The sequence below is a fragment of the Zalophus californianus genome, chromosome 2 (genome assembly GCF_009762305.2).
Source record: "Zalophus californianus isolate mZalCal1 chromosome 2, mZalCal1.pri.v2, whole genome shotgun sequence".
NCBI classification, from domain to species: Eukaryota; Metazoa; Chordata; class Mammalia; order Carnivora; family Otariidae; genus Zalophus; species Zalophus californianus.
This window is the reverse complement of record NC_045596.1, coordinates 138,978,677-138,993,293: the sequence shown is the minus strand read 5'-3', so window position 1 is coordinate 138,993,293 and position 14,617 is coordinate 138,978,677. Positions and strand designations below refer to the sequence as shown.

The 14,617-nt window shown below is 39.2% G+C and overlaps 1 pseudogene; it reads right to left on the bottom strand.

The window, feature by feature from the left end:
- Nucleotides 1-6,241: 6,241 nt before the first annotated feature.
- On the bottom strand, nucleotides 6,242-8,632 carry LOC118356748 (annotated as a pseudogene).
- Between the last annotated feature and the right edge of the window lie 5,985 nt (nucleotides 8,633-14,617).

Genomic DNA, 14,617 nt, shown 5'->3' with positions numbered 1-14,617 from the left:
TCCTTAAGATTACAAACCACTAACATTTCCTTTCATTGGGATACTTCTTTCGAATGAGATAGTAAGTTATTACATTGAACCAAATAGTGAATGGGAAGGTGCATTAGAAGCCATAATCTCCAGCAGCAATAAAGAAGGATATTTTATGCGTTATGACATGCTTCCAGCACTCCATTATATATGCAAATGCTCTCATTTTCATTATTTGAGGCAATTTCTGGCACTGGAATTTAGGACATACTTGCATTTGGTTTATAAAACAGATTTCCCTATTATCATTTGATAGAGATGTGAGAGATGGAAGAAACATTGGCAAAAATGTTAAGCATGAACAAGGGGCAGCTGTGGTGGGTGGGTGTGGTTACAGGAGTGGAAAGAGGGAGGGACATGATAGTAAGGCCTGCCCTGAGAATAAACATCATTCCATTGCTAGAATTTCCACTACCACAGGAGCAAACGTCAATGCCTCATTTCAGAGGAGCAGCTCTGGAGTACACTGATGTGCAAAATCATAGAGGAGAGAAAAGGACACTGTAAGGAAGTGCCTATAAACAAAATGATCATCATTAAGTGAATCTGGCACTTTCATTTTGTTGTCCATGTAAATAATGTTAGAAATAACTCTAACTTCATGGGCTCAGTTGGTTAAGCGGCCAACTCTTGATTTCATCTGAGGTCGTGATCTCAGGGTCCTGGGTGTGGTGTGGTGTGGAGCCTGCTTGCGATTCTCTCTCTCCTTCTGCTCCTCCCTGCCCCCACCCTGTACTCTTTCTCAAAAAAAAAAAAAAAAAAAGAAAAGAAAAGAAATAACTCTAACTTCAGACACTTACATTTCAGTCTATTCTCCATACTTAGGAACTGAGATTATATCTTGAGATATTATTTGTTGAGCTTTTCTTTCTGCCAACTTATTTCCCCTTAGTTAATCAGAGACTTCCTTATTGCTCCAAGAAGTAAGAATATTATAAAAGGAATAAAAAGAACTAGAAAAAGTCAGTGTTCAGGGCGCCTGGGTGGCTCAGTCGGCTAAGCGTCTGCCTTCAGCTCAGGTCATGATCCCAGGGTGCTGGGATGGAGCCTCACATTGGGCTCCTTGCTCAACAGGGAGCCTTCTTCTCTCTCTGCCTGCAGCTCCCCCTGCTTATGCAGTCTCTCTTTCTCTTTCTCTCTCTGACAAATAAATAAAATCTTAAAAAAAAGAGTCAGTGCTCAGTTTCCTTGACTTTCAAAAGGAAAAGCCTAAAGCATGTGAGGAACAATTTACACCATGGAAGCAGAATGAATGAGGAAGTAGAAAAGTAGATGTTATGCTTGAGTAAGGGTCATCTCTACCCTTCCCCCTGGTGGGGAGCTGGAGGAATGACACACAGTTACTTCTGGAGATTTTGAATAAAGACTTGGCCAATGCTGGAAACCAAACCAACGCCCTGAAGACTATTGACTGCTGAGGAAGTCTTGCATGCTGCCTGGATGAAGGAGGCAGTGGCCTTTCTTGTCCCTGAAGGTCCTTTTAATATTAGCTGTCTACATATTACTCTCTTGTCAATTTGCAGAAGGATTTCAGGCTGTGCCTAAACTGCCCCATGTGGATAGATACCATCGTACCCCCACCCCTTTAAATAACCCCTCACAAATTCCCAAGGTGAGTTATATGCCTAAAGGAATACAGCCGGTAAGTCTATTGCTAGGATTCACCCCAAACACACAGGATTCAAACTCAGACCATCTCATCCAAGGCATGGAGCTTTTAACCACCATGAATTACAGAGAGATCCAAGGAACTGAGTCATAAGAACTGTCATCAATGGAGGACGGGTTTTCCTCTGAACTGGGAAGTGAGTTGCTTAGAAGGACACTTTTCACTAGTCATAATCTTGTGAAAAACAAACAAACAAAATCTGTATTTAGAATGGCTGTTTTTATAGATGTTGATGGTCATAAGCTCATGTCTTATTCATACTCTAACTCAAATGATCAACACTTTTACCTTCTATCTTTTGTTTTTCTCTGAGGTTCAGTTTTTTTCACTTGTAAAATTAAAATAAAACACCTACTGTATGGGATTACAAGGATTAAATTGGATAATATGTCAAATGCCAAAGCACTTAGCACAGTGTCTGACACATACAAGACCTAGAAAATTTTAGTTATCTTCCCAGAAAAAAAAAATGTTTCTAAGGCTATTTTCATGTATTAATCACATAAAAAGGTCAGGCGCCAAAATAAAATATATATCATTTCTATTTAATGGCTATACCTCTTAATTTCCCTTGGAGATTTACCCAAAGGAACTTTTTTTCTGATATCATGATTCTGTTGAGATTTGAGAAGGGATTTCAGTGATTTCACAGATGGGAATGCAATAGGCAGGAGGGAAGCCCATCTTCATGATTTTTCATAAATTTCATTCCAGATAATTTACAGCATGTGCATTGCATCCTGCCCTAAACATGCCCTAAGTCTCTGTCCCCAGGACTGCCAGAGCCACCAATCAGCATGCAGCCCAATGCCCGTCTTTGAGGAGACTGTGTTTTGAGTTAGAGACCCACTCCCAAACTCACAAATCTGATTCCATGATTCCATTAAGATTGATGTGCCTTTATACAATCTTCCTTCTCAAGGACTCATGGCATTATCATTAGATAATTTTATCCTCATTTCTTTCTTTCTTTGGTTTGCAGAACTGAGAAGACTAAGAGGAGAGAAACCATTATTTGAGGTTATACAGGGAATTTAACAAAATCCTTTCTCTAATTGGAGCAGGACTCTAATCAGAGTTCATATAGGAGGAAGTTTGATGCTACACACTGGGGCATCTCTGGTGAAGAAGAAGACCATTGTATGTACTTCTCTTTTTTTCCTACTTTATTAGGATAATCACTTTTTATTACCCGCTGCCTAATTCAATATTTCTAAAATTTAAGGCCCACATCAATCTATTTAACACAATAGCAACATTAATTAGAACACATTTCTTATTTAGTCTTGATGTTTTCTTCACAATTGTTGTATTATGGATAATGTAGTAGGGATACTTTTGTTTTACTACCAAGACCTATAGTCCCATCATTTTTGTTGTTATTGGTGCAGATAATAAACTGCTATTAAATTCCAATATTCTAAAAGATTGCTAAAATGACGGAGCATCTGTTAGTTTAAGCTTTTTCTCTCTAGAGCAGCAATTTGAATTTTTGTAAGCTAAATTTTGCTTGGTTATTTGTGTTTGTTGAGGCAGGAGTATTTAAATCTTGATACAACTTTTTTTTTCCCTTCGTATGAAGGAATTCCCAAAGAGTTTATATTCTCTTTCTATCTCCCATCTGCCCTGCCTCAGGCCTCTAAAATGATTCTGGTAAGGAAAACTAGAATCTTCTTTACTTCATCGGAATGAGAAGAGACAAGCCTTCTGGGGGAAGAGAAGGGCTTGGCATTGATAATATTTTTCCAGTGTTTGGGCTTAAGCCCTTCCTAAAATAAATAATTCAAACTGTTAGGGATATTTCAATGCATATCAGTCCAAGGTCCAGAAAGGTGTGTGTGGTTGCTGCACTGCCAACAGCTAATTGAAGACTTGCTCATCATGAATGTATTCATGTAGGAAATAACTTGATCTGTTCAAATCTTACAGAGCATATAAGACAGCTTTGAGCAAATGCACAGCTTTGAGTAAAATTTCAGACTCCCTTTGATAAGATTGTGGGGACAGATGTGAAATATTTTTATAAAAGTAGAAACATTGTAAAGACTTCAGGTATATCGCCAATGTGTTTCTGGACTTTTCTGTCAATAGCATCGCTAGAATTAATTGCTTATTTAAAGCTACACTGCTATCCCCTCAATTCACCTGCACACGTGTTAAAATCACCTGTCTTGGCAGGAACAAGCAATTATTTCAAGATTGTTTGCTATACCAGTGTTTAGTATAACTACTCTACTATATCGGTTAGAATATTTCCTTAGTCTTTGAATTTTGAGGAAGCCATACATTGTATTTTATTTTATCCAGAATGTCTGAAAAATGAAACATGGCATCTTCATAGTTTCTTGTTACCTCTTGAAGTTTATAAAATGGAAGAATTCATAATGCCTTGGATGAAATGTGCAGCTATTGGTTTTCACTGAGGAGTTTGTAAGTACTGGTTTTACCCTCCAGTTTATTTGGCGATCTATTTTGTCTCATATAGAGGAAAGGAGAGTGGATTCAGGCATTGGAAGAGGAATAAAAGAAATTGTGATTTTTTCACTTCTCAAATGTTGAATGTTTTGTATAGATTTTCAATGGTCTGCACACTCTAAGTGTTTCTCTGTCAGTTATATATCTTTTACACTCTTATAACATAGGCTGCAGCTCTCCTCATGTAGATGCAAGACCCAATGAGTGAAAATGCTAACCAGCCCAGGGCCAGGGGCTGAGAGGTGGGAATCAATTTCAGTCTTCAGGTTTTCTCGTATTGAACTTTACTAGATGGACAGTGCTGACCCTTGCTCCTATTAATTCACTGAACTTATGTTATTCAATAAAAGATTACTTAAGGAAATTTTTATTTGACAATTTGAGGATGTTATATGGCTGTCAAAAGCAAATTATATAATTTTTCCTTCTCTAACATTTATGCTTTCTTGCAGTTTTTAAGTTTTATCTGTCAACACACATTTCACTATGTTTCTTTCGTGGGCAGGAAGCTCCTAGGATTTCCTTTACAGGGAACAAAAGGATGCATGAAACATGGTTCTTTGTCACATGAGGTTTTAGGGGGAGCTAAGGCAGTCACTCCAGAACATTAAACAGTCCCCAAGGCACTGTTTGGTGAACTACCATGGAAGTGACATAGAGAATTCATGTTACCAGTGACCCTTCAGAGGGAGGACGGTCAGTGGGCTGGAGTTACTGGCATGTGGCACTTGTCCTAGGCTTTAGAAGGAGCTGCAGTGTAGGGTAAAAAATAAATACTAAAATGGGGCACAGCAGACCTTAGTTCTCACTTTAGACTGGACCCGAAGGAGTCATAGAATCCCCCCCCTCCCCCGTTGTCTCAGTTTCCTCATCTGTAGAATGAAAAGCTTGGTTATAGTTTTAGTGTCTCTCTAGACCTAAATGTAATTATTTGGGTGAGAAGGACTCCCCTGGGTAAGGCAGCCTCTGCAGTGGCTGCCAGTGAGCCCTGCCTCCTGCCATTTATGGCAACGTTGAAGGCATACCACTTCAATGATTAGACCATGAAACATTGGGACTTTTCTCGTGCTAGCAGACTCTCTCCATAGCTTTTTTGGCCTGTGTGTACTTTGATAAAGCAAGTCACTACGTTGGAGAAGCCCCTAAGCAAGAAATGGAGGGCCACCTCCAGAAAAGAACAAGAGAGGAATTGAGGTCCTCAGACCAACAGCCAACGAAGAACTGAATGCGGCCAACAACCACTGAGTGACCATGGAAGCAGATCATTCCCCGGTTGAGCCCACAGATGAGATGGCAGACCCGGAGCCAACACCTTAACTGCAGCTTTGTGAGAGACCATGAAGCAGAGGACTCAGCTGGCCATCTCCAGATTCCTGACCTACAGCAACCGTGATGTAATAAATGTGTGTTGTTTTAACAGGCTATGTTTTAGTATAATTTGATACTCAGCAATAGAAAATGAATACACTTGGGTGCCTGGGTGGCTCAGTTGGTTAAGTGACTGCCTTCAGCTCGGGTCATGGTCCTGGAGTCCCGGGATAGAGTCCCACATCGGACTCCCTGCTCAGCAGGGAGTCTGCTTCTCCCTCTGACCCTACCCCCTCTTGGGCTCTCCCTCTCTCACTCTCTCAAATAAATAAATAAAATCTTAAAAAAAAGAAAATGAATACACTCATTTAATTAAAAATATTGTTCAGTATCACAAATACTGTTTACTTATTATGGAACTTTTATTACAATGCAAATAATGAAGCTAATTTTTATTATAATGTAGATGAATAAAGGGGGGTATCTATAATGCTTCCTACTTTGAAATAATCCCTGTTAAACCTTGATAAACTTGTTAATCTTTGTTAAACCTGTTGGACCTCTCTCAGTGTGCACATGGGGTATGGTTTTGTTTCTCCATGCATTTGATGTATCTGGCTTTTTCAGGCCTTTTTTTCTTTTTTTCCTCTCTTTTTCTCTCCCTCCCTTCCTCCTTCCCTCCCTCCCTTCCTTCCTCTGACACTGGCTGAAAAAGAACTTTTATTACTTTTATGTATGGAAAACCCAACAGCTGTACACTTAGCCCAGTTTGATGGCCAGTTCTTTAGCTCTTGCCTTTTCCAGCTTGGCAAGGCAAGACATCGACGTTGGACCCCCAGGATGCTGCCTCACCAGTGACAGTGGATCTCATCATATCTGTCATTGTCATTGGTCCTGATAGTTTCCATCTGCTTAGCCAGAGCTCCTTTGTCTTACAAGTTCACCTGTGCAAGGGGGACAGAGGTGCAGGTCTTCCTGTGGACCCCAGCCTGGTCTTCCCCTAGATAACGCAGTAGGGAACCCCCATCTTACAACACAGGGCAGACAGGGAGACAGCCAGCTCAATGGGATCCACATCATGTGAAATCACTACCAGCTGAGCCTTCTTGTTTTCCACGAAGTTAGTGACAGTATTAACCCCAGCTTGAAGAACAAGTGCCCTTTTAGTGGGGCTGACAACTTTCCCCTTTGCTGACAACTTTCTTCTCAATTCAGGCCAAAAATTCCACTTCTTCTCTTGCTTTGTCTCTGGTCTGTATTTGTAGACTAGCTTAAGCAGTTGAGTAGCTGTTTGGCAGTCCAAGGCCTGGGGAAACTGGTTAATTGCATAAGGAACTTTCAGACTTTCAGAGAGAAGAGTCCTTTGCGGCTGCAACCAGATGCAGAGGGGACATTTGACAAAGTGAGAGAAGTCCCTTTTGGGCTGCATGTCCTATCCAGTGCCACAGTTTTGGGGCCTTTTCTCAAACTGGGGACTGACCACCATTTTGTCCTCTTGCTTCTTCATGACCACAGGGGCCAGGACCACTTTCTTCCCCTTCACCTTCTTCTCTTTGGGCACCTTGGATAGCTATAGGAGGGAGAAAGGAAGGGGAATTATCTCTTTCAGGAATTTCCTTTTTTTTGTTTAAGATTTTATTTATTTATTTGACAGAGAGAGACACAGCAAGAGAGGGAACACAAGCAGGGGGAGTGGGAGAGGGAGAAGCAGGCTTCCCGCTGAGGAAGGAGCCTGACATGGGACTCGATCCCAGGACCCTGGGATCAGGACCTGAGCCGAAGGCAGACGCTTAACAACTGAGCCACCCAGGCGCCCCTCTTTCAGGAATTTCTTAAAATTCTTGTTTCATTGGTGGTGCTTTTATAAAATATATGGAATTTCATAAAATAAAATTATTTATGTCATTGCTTTGGGTTTCAGGTTGGTTGGAAGACAGATCTTTGTGCTAGGTCATTCATTCTCGCTGTTATTTTCTTTTCCTAAATTGCTTTTCCCTTGGGTTCACTGGTAATTCTTGTGTCCACTTTTCTACAGCCCTTTTAGGTCTTCCTTCTCAGTTGAGGCCAGGCATGGTGTTCTAGTCACCATTATTTGCTCTTTTTTTGTTCGCTTCTTAAATATGAACATTTTATTTTTAGAACTTTCCTGTTCTAGATCTGTGCATTCTCAGGGTTTATCTATCCTGTAAATATGGTTTAAGCCAGAATTTCCTGAAGTTTGGCATATGAACCACTGCTGGAATGGAATGATTTTGGGGGCTCATGCTCATACAGTTAACTAATCCTGAATCATGTTGTGAACTTCATGTCCATTTAATGCTTTAATCAAGTTAGGTACAAAAGTTGAATGCTGTTCTAATATGGGCTAACTACACTTGGTAATACAGGAATACAGTTCTTTATTTTATTTTTTTAAAGATTTATTTATTTGAGAGAGAGAGAGAGTGTGAGTGTTTGAGTGGGGGGAGGCGCTGAGGCGAAGAGAGAATCTTCAAGCAAACTCCCCAGTGAGTGCAGAGCCCCATATGGGATGATCTCATGACTCATGAGATTATGACCTGAGTCAAACCTAAGAGTTGAATGCTGAACTGACTGAGCCACTAGGCACTCCTAGAGGAATGCAGTTCTTAAGAGCAGAACTTTTGACAAACGATAGAACCTTAACACTGTATTTATCTTTGTAGTTAGCTTTTACTCACGGCAAGTGATACTGATTTTCTGGTGATGGTAGTTGCATACATTTGTCCCTTAATTTATTAAAGTAAAAAAAGGGAATTTATTTAAAGAAAAACTTTAAGTAAATAATATATGTACATAATATGTGATACACAGTGGGAGCAGAACTATGAAGGTAGTGACTGTGGTATGAGAATGACTGGAATTTGAGAAATGGTACACTAGAGATCTAGAAAACCACTAATGCATCTTCATCCTCAATTGATTTATTTAATGGTTTTCAATGAACTGAGCATGAGGTCTAAAAGGCACAGTATGGATGTGGATAATAAAAAAGAGTAACAGATGTTATTAGATGTAAGAGCATTGACTTGGAAATGATCTCACCTGTATTCTCCTAATTGCCTCAGGTTCTGTGCTGAAGAAATCTGTGGATGGCCCAAAGCAGTGATTTTCAAACTTCGGGTTGGGCATCAAATTCACGTGGAATGTTTCTTAAAATATAGATTGTTCCCTTGCACCTTCAGAATTTCTGATTTACTAAGGCCTAGGAATTTGCATTTCTGAGTTGCTAGATCTGGAGACTCTGCTTGGTCTAAGCTAAGCCTTGGACAAATTACTTAAAACATCTTTGGGGATTAATTTTCCAAGGAAGATTTTGGCTAAATAACATAGACTTACAGGGTTTTAGAGTTTATGTACTTATATTAAGGTGTATTAGAAAATCACAGTGCATCAAACCTGTGATTTTCCTGCTCAATAGGGGGCTTAATGTGAGTCAATAAAAATTTACTGAATAAAAAATAATATGGGTTTTTCTTAGATTGTGGTGGGGAACATGAATAAGGGAATTGGGAAATGCTGATTCTTAAAGCCTTATCTCTTGACTGGATCTCCATTTTATTATTTTTTAATTTTTTTATTTTATTTTTAAAATTTCGTTTATTTATTTAATTTTTAAGATTTAAGTTCAATTAACTAACATATAATGTACTATTTGTTTCAGGGGTACAGGTTTGTGATTCATCAGTCTTACACAATTCACAGTGCTCACCATAGCACATACCCTCCCCAATGTCCATCACCCAACTACCCCATCTTTCCCACTCCCTCTCCTCCAGCAACCCTCAGTTTGTTTCCTGAGATTAGGTCTCTTATAGTTTGTCTCCCTCTCTGGTTTCATCTTGTTTCATTTTTCCCTCCCTTCCCCCATGATCCTCTGTCTTGTTTCTCAAATTCCTTATATCAGTGAGATCATATGATAATTGTCTTTCTCTGACTGACTTATTTCACTTAGCATAATACCCTCTAGTTCCGTCCACATTGTTGCAAAAGGCAAGATTTCATTTTTTGATGGCTGCATAATATTCTATCTATCTATCTATCTATCTATCTATCTATCTATCTATCTATCTATCTATCTATCTATCTATCTATACTACATCTTATTTATCCATTCATCTGTTGATGGACATCTAGGCTTTTCCCATAGTTTGGCTATTGTGGACATTGCTGCTATAAACATGGGGGTGCAGATGCCCCTTTGGATCCCTACATTTGCAACTTTGGGGTAAATACCCAGGATCTCCATTTTGAACTTCAGTTGCATATAACCAATAATTTATTGATTCCTGTCCATGGTTTCAGTTCAGGCCTTCAACAACTCTTTCCTTGATGTAGTAAGTGCTTCCCTAATTGTTTTTCCTTTTAGTCCATCCATTCTTCACACTGTTTCCAGGGGCATCTCCCTAAAACACAAACTGGAGCATGTTACTCCTCTGCCCCAAACTCATCAGTGGCTTCCTAGTGGCTTGAAAAAAGTTCAGATTCCTTAGCATCTTACCCAGGCCATGCATTCAGTCTTCTACCATCACCCTCCACTCTTCTCCCATATCTACCTAAGATTTGCTTTTAGTAAACTTCTATACATATTGGATACCTCTCCTCTTGCTAAGCCTCCGTGCCTTTGCACATGCTAGTTCTCTGTCATACGTGCCTTTCCCCCATTTTCCATCTGATTGATTCCTGCTTAGTTATCAAGGCTCAGCTGAACCCATCCCCCATGGTAAGAAACTGCACATGTCTATCATAATATTGATCATGCTATTTTTTAAAAGCCTATAGTATATGATTAGAAATTTTTCAAATATGACAAAAGTGTAAAGAAAGTCCTCCTTCCCAGCTTTCCCCAGCCTCACTCTTCTCCCTCGAGGTAACACTATTAATAGTTTAGTGTGTTTTCTAGATCTTTTTATCTGCATTTACAAACATACATATAAATAATGAAATCTAAGAATATAGTTCAGCAGCTTGCTTTTTTTTAAATTTCAGATCTCATGGGCATCTGTGCACATCAGGGTTTGAAAATCTACCACTTTTTTTTTTTGGCAATTGCCTTTTATTTAAGGAGAGATCAAGGAAAGAGACTGACTTTCATGTCTCCAGGGATTTTTAGAAATGTTAGAAAAATCTTCATTTAATGCAGCAACTTGTCTTATTTTTATCCTTATTTTATGTCCTTGAATAAAAAAATATCTACAGTGTTTTCCAGGAGAAATTTCAAGCAAAACTTAGTAACTGACATTTCTTATATTATTTATCTATGTATTCATTTATTTATATCATCATTCTTATGCCGTCTAATGTTTTTTTGTCCCTATGACCCTCTGCCATATTTCTAGGACCCATTCTTTAATTTTTTATACTTGAATGAAACATTTGAGTGTTTTAAAATATTACTGAATTTGATTTTCACTGTGACTCTGGGAGCTAAGTAAGGCAGAATTGTTTCTTTTTAACCAGGCGGGAGTTGAGCCTTGGAGAAAGTTGCCTGACCACAGTCTGAGCATTCTGTCCCTCAACATCAACTGTGTCTATTCCTCTGATGATCTTTTGCTTGCTCAGGACTCACCATTGTGATATCCCAGCAGATATGCTCTATATCTACACCCTTTGATAAATGAAATTTAGAATGAATTTACACTAAAATACTCTAAAGTATTCACACTAAAACAGTGACTTATTGTGGTACCCTTCTCAGAGTCATTATTATAGGAGTTGATGAATTACTCTAAATGAATGAGAATCACAGTAGGAACTGTTGGAGAAAATAGTTTTAATTGGAATAGACTTTTTGGTGTACCCCAAACAATTTTATATGAAAGATCCTTTGAAACCACATCTCTGAGTGAAGTCATGCCTAGTGCTTATGTCTTAGGAGAACACAGCTAGCTCTTAGCATACTTTTTTTTTTTCATATTCTCCTTTATTTTTTCACATTTTTTCTCTCTGATCCATTTCAGTCAATTCTCAAAGTAATCCTGAAAGGAAAGTCAGACTTGCCTAGTTTCTTTGAAAACTTTTCTTCAGAATAGCTGACAAAGTTTTTGAACTGTTGGTATTCATTTTTCATAATAACCCTTCATGAAAATGACCAAAATATTTTCAGAAAGTGGACCACTGGGGGACCTCTTTACTGTGCAATTGCCACCTGACTCTTGAGATCTCAATTTAATTCTGTGAACTGAGATTTTTATTGCTACAGGGTGATTGGGAAAATTAATAGCAATTTCCTCAAAGCCCTTTGAGGTCCTTAGGGGCCATTTATTGTTTCAATAAGATATTCTCCTCCTAGAGTGTACCTATTATTGTTTATGAAACAATGAGGGCCCAATGAGGAATAAGGCTTGCCCCTTGCAAAAAGTTTGCCTTTCTTCCTTATATCTGCATGAAAACATGATTTTCTTTTTCAAGAAGGATATTAGCACTGAAATCTTAATCTTTATTCAGAAAGATAACTTTTTTCCTTAAAGAACTAGGCTTCTTCTTTATCAGCTTGATTTTTTTTTTTTTATCCCTGTGGTGCTTTTAAATATACATAGAAAGATGGTCAGAGACTCTGGGAAGACAGAACAGTGTCCTGATGGGAATGAAGGAAGGTCAATAACATCTGTCCTCTGAATAGGGGGCTGCAGGTAGCACAAACAAGGGTCTGGGCAAACTAATTAATAGATGAGAGGACATCAGGAAATAGCTTCTATGGTTTGCTGTAAATGAGATTTAATGAACTTTAGAAAACTTTAGAAAAATCTGGGAATTATCTAGAAATAGATCTTCTGGTTTCCCCTATTGTCTCAGTTTGTGAACCAACACTTTTTAAATTTTTGCTTTATAATGATTATATTAGTAGTAATAGTAGAGATGATCATGTAAAGAGTATCCCCAATGAGCTCTGTGCTGAGCATGCTATACAGATTGATTCTATTCAATCCTTCACATAGTCTTTGGGGTAGGTGCTGAGATCCTCATGTTACAGAGGAAGACCCTGAGTCTCAGCACTAACATCCTACTCAAGAATGAAGAGCTAGTAAGTGCAGGAATATGAGCCAAACACGCCCCCTCAAGTATGCTTGTTGACTTTTCCAAACTGTGGGCTGAGCTTCGATGTTCTTCATGTGAGAAAAGCACAATGGAAAACTGAAGTTGCAAATGAGGAGTGCCCCTGGGGACTGAATACTCTTCGCAGCATTTACAGTACTACTGATAAAGTAAATATTCCTGGGGCAATAGTTGTGATATTTTACTGTACTCTTTGTGTTAGCTATCATTTAGTCAACCACATTTAATGGACGTCCACTTTGTGAAACTGACTTAAATATTGTGTGCACTTCCTAGGGAAATATAGGATTCCTGACTGATCTCTAGGAAGCTGTGTTGAGATGGTGATCCTGGGGAGATGGGGTGGGGGAGAAGGGATGTAAGAAGATGGGATGAATGATTAGTGCTCTTCACGTTTTATGTTGTTGATGATTAGAACATTCTAAAAAAATTTTTTTTCCTGACTTTTAATTTAATTTAATTTAATTTAATTTTAATTTAGTATCCTCTTTCGGCTTTAACATATACCCTCACTGATTTTTATCAAATTAATTAACTACATTCTCCACAACTTCATATTTATAAATTAATCTTCTGAAATGTTGTACCAATTTGTACTTTGATCAAGAAAATGCACCTAAAGAGGTTGTCTCTAAGGATTTTTCTTTAAACCTGGAAAATTTCAAATATGATGCAAATTAAGTAACAATACAACTAACAAACAAATTAGATTCGTGATTGGAGAAGACTAAAACGGTCTTGGTCTTTCCTCTTGTTCTGAATTGAGACAGCTAACAGAAAACAGCAGTGACGCTGTTCTTGGTAAGATGATGCTGGCCTTTCTTTATGACTTTTTTGTCTTTATAAAGTTAAAAAAAGATATTCTATGTTACAGTAATATTACATATTATTAAATATTACATATTTGCTTTAGAAAATAGAACATTGGTTGGCATTGCATAAAACAAAGCGACATGTGGCACTTGCTTAGTTAATTTCACTACCTTAACCACTTTAACTGAGGAACCTTGCAATCTGAATTACCCTGTGTGACTTCCCAATCATCTTCCCCTGCACACCCTCCCCGGTTCCTACTTCCATTAGCTTCCTCTCTTCCCTGTTTGTTTGCCTCGGATGGAAAGAACCCTGAACCGAAAGTGAGGAGCCATGAGCTGTGCTTCCAGTGCCATACACTAACAGTGTGATCTTAGGAGAGGCGCTCTAGGACTGCGGTGGATTGCAAAGATGGCCACAGATTTATCAACTTTTACGTTCTCACTCTTTGCATATATTCTCCCACACTGGCTCTGGGCTGGACCGTGTGACTTGCTTTGACCCGTGGACTTGAGCGAACGCTACGTGCACAGAGACTTGTAAAGTGCTTGCCCACTGGGCTTGCCCTTTTGCTGCTCTTGGAACTCTGTGACTGCCACCTGAAGAAGCCTGGGTTAGCCTGCAGAATGATGAAACACGTGTGGCCCCGTCTTCCTGTCCTCGTGGCCGGACACTGAGCGAGGCCCTCCTAGGTCAGCCAGTTGTTGGCTGAACCACTAGTGAGCCCAGCTAAAATTAGCTGAGCTAACCCAGAGCAGAGGAACCTGCCTTAGATGATTCGCAGAATTGGAGCTCCCTAAATGGTGTTTCGTTACGTTTGGGGCTGGGTTGTTCACGGCTAAAGAGAACGGATACAAAATCCAAATAAAGAACCCAAACAATAAATGACAACGTATTCCCTGCCTACCCCAGAACATTGTTGGAGATTATATGAGTTTAAAAAGTATATGATGGACAAAGCTTCTGAAAAGCAGTGCCCAGCAGTGTCTTGTGTTTGATCAGCAATTGGATGTTCAGTGAAGAAATGAATGGATAATAAGCTACATGATTATGAGGTGGCAGTTGCGGCAGCAATAGAATAGTCAAATATTCCAGATCCCCCAAGTAAGACATTTCATTTTTCTTTTTAATTTCAAATGTTGCTATATCAGCTGGGTAGGGAGAATTGAAAAGAACACGAAACAGGACAGAGCAGCCATGGCCGTCTGAGGCACCTGGGCCCCGGTCACAGGGCAGCAGATTGTACCC